We start from the raw sequence: 6,555 nt of genomic DNA, 5'->3' as shown, positions 1-6,555 counted from the left end.
CTGCAAGCTCTTGAGAGTGTTGAGGTGAGTACTACTTTAGAATTGGAGTTGAGATACTTTTCCTTCTCCTCTTTTAGTGTACTTTTCCTTACTGTCCTTGAACATGCTTTTCTGACCTAGACTGGGAAAATGGAAAACCGGGGCGGGGGGGGGGAAGGCAGCGTTGTACTGTGCATGGCGTGGTCTGGGGCTGGAGGCTGGGACATTCAGTGCCAGTTGTGTTTCAGCTCTTCCCTGCACCAGGCAGGAGCTGCACAGGGGCACTGTGCTGCCCACAGTTGGCACACATGTGATGGCAGTGTGCCTCAATGTGAAGCAGCCTCAGGAGGTGCATGTGGTAGCACAGAAGGAAGAGATGCAGGTGCGATGGCTTGGGAAAGAGAAAGGTTTTGTGATTCATCCCCTGGAAGGAAGAGGAGTTGTCCTTGCCTCTTTCCAGAACCATCAAAGATCTGATGGGATCAGGGTGAAGGAATTTGCTGCCATACAGGCAGTGGAGAAACTGCTGCTTTAGTGACTTCCTCAATTTCTGCCTTCTTTCTCCCTCATATACAGCAATCCTGTAGAGCATTACACTGACTTTGCTGCTGATAAGCATGAATGTGAGGGTTCTGAGTGGCTGCTGGAGCAGGAGTTGGAAATGAAGTTGTATCAAGCAGGATCCACAGCAGTAAACAAGGAGGACCTGGATCTGAAGTTAAAGCCTGAGATGAGGCGGGAGCCAGAGTGGTGCCAGAGCCATAGTGGCAGCCCAAAAAGCAGCCAGAGTCCTAGTGGCCCATGGTGAGACTGAAGGCATTGCCCAAATAAAGGCTCGAGGCAAGTTCAAGCCAAAATCATAGCCTGACAAGTTTCCAGAACTGAAATAGCAGCCTGAGCAAGATCTAGGGGTGAACTCATATCCCAAATATACCTGAGCAGAGTCAGAGGCCTGTGTAAGATTCAGGGAAGTCATAGCTCAAGATGGAGTCAAAATAGAAGTTGTGAGCCAAGCACAGGCCAGAGCCAAAGATGGGACCAAAGCCAAAGTCACTGCCCGAGAGGGAATAGCAGCTGGAGCCACAGCACCCACTATTGGGCCAGGGCAAAAGTCAAAGCTGGAAATGAAGCCACAAATATGGGGCTGAAGTTTGTAACTGAAGTTGCTACCAGGCCTAGCCAAAGCTGCACAGTGAGCTTGTTGCTAAAGTAGCAACCCAGTGTCAGGCTAGACCTGAAAGACGGAGGTCCAAGGTGGTGGCTGGAGCTTAAATCATGGCCTACAACTGGGATGGGGCTGAAGCTACAGGCAGAAGTGGAGTCAGACCTGAAGTCTTGCACCGAGTGTCACAGTCTGGTGACACAGTGACAAAGTAGAGCCCAATATCAGACCAGGCTGGATCGGAAGAAGCAGCCAAAACATGGACCAGATGTGCAGTAGCCTCCTGGGCAGAAGTTGCAGCCCAATAGCAGGCTAGAGGTGAAGCAGCTGCCTAAGATGATACTGGAGGCACCGTAAGAGCCCAGACAGGAAACAGTGACAAAGACAGGAGGACACAATCCAGACAGGACTTCAAGCTGTGCCCCAAGCAATGTTTGAAGGCAAAGTCTCAGCTGAAGGGAGGACTGGAGCCAAAATAGTCAAACAAGACCAGAATGGGGTGGGTCCTGAAGTCACAGTCCATGAGGCTGGGGCAGAAGCCAAGGAAGACCAAGCAAGGGCCAGAGTAGACGTGAGTCCCTACAGAGAGTGAATCCAAAGTCACAATCCAGTATAGAGGTAACCCAGTATCAGGCCAGAGCAAAAGTCATGGCTTCGGATGAGGAAGAACCAAAGTCACTGCAAAGACAGAGGCCAAAGTTGCATTAGCCTTCTGAGCAGGGACTGGGATAAACATTATGGCCTGATACCAGATTGAAGCTGAAGTAGCAGCCCAAGATAGTACCAGAGTTGAATTTACAGCCCCAGATGGAGCTGAAGCCAAAATCATAAGACAGGGCTAAACCTGAAACTAAGACAGCACTGAAGTGAAAGACAATCAAATCATGGCCTACAGCTGCACCAGAGTCACAGCTGTAGTCCATGATGGGGCTGCAGCTGACATGGCAGCTGAAAGTAGAATTTGCTGCAATGTTATGACCCAAGGAGGGGATTAAGCTAAAGAAGTGGTCCAAGATCGGGCTGAAGTAAAATTTGCAGCCCCAGATGGGGTGAGAGAAAAAGTCACAGCCCAGATAAAGGCTGGAGCTTGAAGAGGAGCTGACACCCACAGACCACTTGGGATAGGATTTCCCACTGGCAGGTATCAAGCACACCTATATCCCTGTCCTGGGCTGAGCTGTGAGTCAGACCCAGGAGAACTCGCCACACAGTCCTCATGGGTACCCTCTGGCTCTTCATGGATCCTGCTGGCTTTTCTGGCCATAAATATGTGGTTCCATACCCTTCAATCACAGCATAAGGGCTAGATGGGGAAGCACCTATGCCACAGCCACTGAGAAACTCTCCAATGGCCTGAGAATCCTAAAACCGTAAGATATCCTGAGTTGGAAGGTTACAGGGTACAGCTGGCCCTTGGGGCTGCCAGAGCACTCTGCGGACTCGTTCACCTTGCCATCAACCACAACACCTAGGACCCAGAGGGACTGTAGCCATTGGAGAAAATATTTGAGAGATTTCCCCTCCCTTGCCTTGGAGAACAGGGTTGGAGCTGCTGGAGGGGCACTCAATGGTGGCAGAGAAAGTCCCTGGCCCCTGGCAGCACGCTGCAATCCAGCAGGGCACCTGCCACATCATCTCCTGGGTCACTGCTGTCCATGTGACCATCCTCATCAAAACACATTTCTGATTGTGTTCCCCATGGGTGTCAGCTTGGAGCACTGAGCTGCATTTGTCCTTATTCATCACTTACCGTCAGCAACAATAATAATTAGAGAGCTGTAATTATCCCCTGGCAGTTATCTGGCTATTTTGATGAAGATGATCTTCTAAGTAGAAAGAATACATCTTGATTTCATAAGGCCACAGGGCAACATGTAGCATTAAGTTTGGGTTTGAGTTTAAGCAATTGACTGGACAACTACAGAGGAGGGAACCCAGGGAAAGATACACAGGCTTGTTTGGTAGTTTAAAAAAAAAAAAAAAAAAAGGAAAAAACAAAACAAAAACAAACTAAATACAACTGGGTAAAGTTTCATCAAAAAATGAAAGAGGAGAATGTTCAGGTTGGATATTAGGAAGGCTTTCTGCTCAGAAGGAGAGGTAAAGCACGGGCACAAGTTGTCCAGGAATGTGGTAGAGTCACTCTTCCTAGGGGTGTTCAAGGAATGGGTGGATGTGGCACTGAGGGACATGATTGGTGGACAATATTGGTGGCAAGTGGATTGCTGACTAGATGATATTAGAGGTCTTTTCCAACATCAGTGATTCTATAATTACATGAAATATTTCTAACTGCTGCTTTGGCTAGCTAAGTGGCCTATCTTGTGAAATTGGGTGGTTGTGCCAGCATCCATCCCTAAAGGTGAAGGCCCGAGTCTTTTCCATTTCCATAAAGAGCAGACCCATATGGGAAAACAGATGTTCCCACAATCTCCCATGTCCCAGTCAGGAGTAACTGACAAGCTGTGTGGCAATTGCTATGAGAAGAGTTGTAGCCCAGAGCGGCTCTCTACTTCTTCAGTGTTATTATCAGATGGTGATTTTAGTCTGCTCAGTATCATTTACCTGTTGGGGTATAATTTTAGTTGAGATGAAAGTGTCCATTTCCCCTGGCATATGGCTTGAGCTAGTGTGCATGTTTTCTTATCTGCAAGCATAGTATTGGTGGAACACGAAGCATAATCTAAAAAGGTGAGAGGACTTGCACAGAGCAGCTGATGCAATCACTCAGCCATACAGCTTTCAACGTGCACCACTGCACCTCGCACTGAGAAGCTGCAGCAGCTAATGCTGCACCACTGACCCTCTAAAACACACACAGCTGGACTGCAAAGCCAAAGGGGGCCAAAGCGGCCAGAAGAGCAGTTTTGCAGTGGCCTGCCGAGCCCTACCCATCAGGTTTCTCCAGAGGGAAAGACACCAGCTCATTGGCTTTTTCAGACAGCTGTCAAGCTTGCAGCTGGAAACAAATTGGAAAGCACTTACTTAGACTCCTAACCCAATTGTAGGAAAATAAACAGCTCCTATACATTTAGCTGTTGCCATAAACCCTGCTGAAAGGGTATGAAAATGCGTTAATGCTTTCGATTTGGCTTATATGGCTTCTTCACCAAGTAAAGCCAACTAGGGCAAGCTTGGCTCAGCATATGAAAGACTCAGAGACTGCTAGCATAATTGCACATGTATGCCTATGCAGGGGGACATGTGGTAAACTGTAACATTCTGAGAGCTTTGAGGACAAAACTAGTTTGTTTGTTTTTTTTCCTCTGGGAGTTTCTTGCTGTCTAGGGTTAAATGTAGGTCAAGCTGTCTGAGCCATGTCTGTGGCACACGGAGTGGGATTAAATCGGAATTTTCCACTCAACTCCACTGTCAATCACTGTAATGTCTGTAAATGTTAAATTAATCTGGAGTGATCTGGCATTGGCATTGAAGGGAGCTTCTTGGGCTCAAGGGTGACGTTTTGGCCTCCGTGGAAAAATTGCCTTCTCTCTCCAGGCAAGGGGTGGCTGCGTTCCGATGGCTTTTTTTAAACCCTGAAACTACCATCGAAACCCAGAGAGATGATAGCTCTGTACAAGGCAAAAGCACGCAGATGGCAGAAGGAGCAGGGAGAGAGAGCACCTGACTGCAGGAGGGACCGCTAGCCATGGAGGTGGGGAGATGGCTCTGCATGCGTGCTGCCCTGTCCCTCTCCACATATCTTTAAAGCAGCATTAGCACCTCTGTGCAAAGCTCTTTGTAGCAGAAGCCTGTTACTGAGTACAGAGTATTTTGCAGTAAGGATCTGCTGGTTTGCACGTGTTACAAAGGACAGTGAGCATTCAGCACTGCCACTCCACGTGCAGTCCATAAATCCTCTGGCATCCAGCATGTTGCCTTTATCCCAGTGTGAGTCCAGCACTGCTGTGCATCCCACAGTCCTTCCAACTTAATTAATATCTAAAGGTGATTTGTAGCACCCAAGGTAAGCAGAAGCAGGCAGTTAACCAGCACTAAGTACGGTAGGTGATTTCTCAAATGCTAAGGAATGTTCTGAGAGTAACTGATGTTGTGAACTGTATGGGGTACTGAGAAACATAACTCGTCACTTCAACCACGTGGAAAAGAATGGGCTAGCTCAGCTCTAACCTCTGCTCTCAGGAGTAATCATTTCATACTCGGCCTAGAAAAAAAAAAAATGTAGAAAACAAGCCAAAAAAGAAAAAAAAAACCTCCAAGTTTTTATTCTTTCCTGGTGCTGGAATTGTGTGGAAGTGGCACAATGCACGTGGAACAAAAGCTGGGCATCACTGCAGCAGAAGCAAGTGATGAGAACTGGATTCAGCAGTGAGGTTTTTAAAATGTGCATTTTAATTAGAACTCATTTAAAGCACGACCGATCAAAACGGTGATAATGAGAGAAGCCTAATTAATTTTTGTCTAAGCAACCGATCCTCATTATAGAGCGGTCTTGGGGAAGAAAAGGGTTTGGAGTGGTACAACCAGGGTGTTTGTAATGAGAGGCAATACTGTGGGGAGCCTGGAAGCCAGACCGAAAGGTTTCACAGGACTGCAGCAGCCACTGTATTAATCTTTAAACAGGAAAAGTAACCCTACTGAGATGAGACATCCCATTTATAGCCAAGTTCTGAGCTGCAACCATTGGCAAAGATATTAAAACACAATCAAACAGAATGGCATATTATAAAACAAATATAAATACAATTAAAACCAGATTAAGTAAAAGATCAAAGCAGTCTCAAAAAAGCAGTTTCCAGGGAGTTCAGGGTTCAGACAGCAGAGGAGGAGCAGACACTCAGAGGTCTGGAGCGCTTCTAAGCGCTGAGGCCCCAGCTACTTTCTAAGCACCAAGGAAGAATTAAAATGCTGTGGAGGGGGAGATGCTAACTCTGGGTGGTTATATGGAAAGAGAACTGTTACACTTCTAAATGGTGGTAGCAGAAAGTGCTGCAGTATTTAAATAAGGAAGCCATTTGTACAGAACAGCAGAAAGCTCCTGTCCAAAGGCAGCCCAAGGGCTGATCCTGAAGGAGGGCATCAGAAGTGAGCTGGTGTATAATCAATGGATATTAAGATGTTATAATCACAAAAGAACAAGAGAGTCAGGCAAAATAGACTAGGATAATAAATGGAAGGCTTACCTGTATGCTAGGCTCACCTACAGAAAGCACCAGAAGAATGGACCTCCAGACGAGATCCTTCCCCACTGGTAGCCAGCCCTTAAATAGGTCTAGGAGAGGTGCAGCCAGGCGCCACCCCTTCCGGCAGCACAGCTGAATTGCCTTCACCTGTGCTCCTCTGGCTGACTCATGGCTCGCCTCAGGTGATCAGAGGTTCAGGCCGTGACTCAGCAGTTCCCATGCAGCTGGGGATGCACAGCCCCCTCAGCAGCTTCTTCTCCACACACACTG

This window comes from Lagopus muta, chromosome 3, assembly GCF_023343835.1.
Source record: "Lagopus muta isolate bLagMut1 chromosome 3, bLagMut1 primary, whole genome shotgun sequence".
NCBI classification, from domain to species: Eukaryota; Metazoa; Chordata; class Aves; order Galliformes; family Phasianidae; genus Lagopus; species Lagopus muta.
This window is presented reverse-complemented; position numbering follows the sequence as displayed.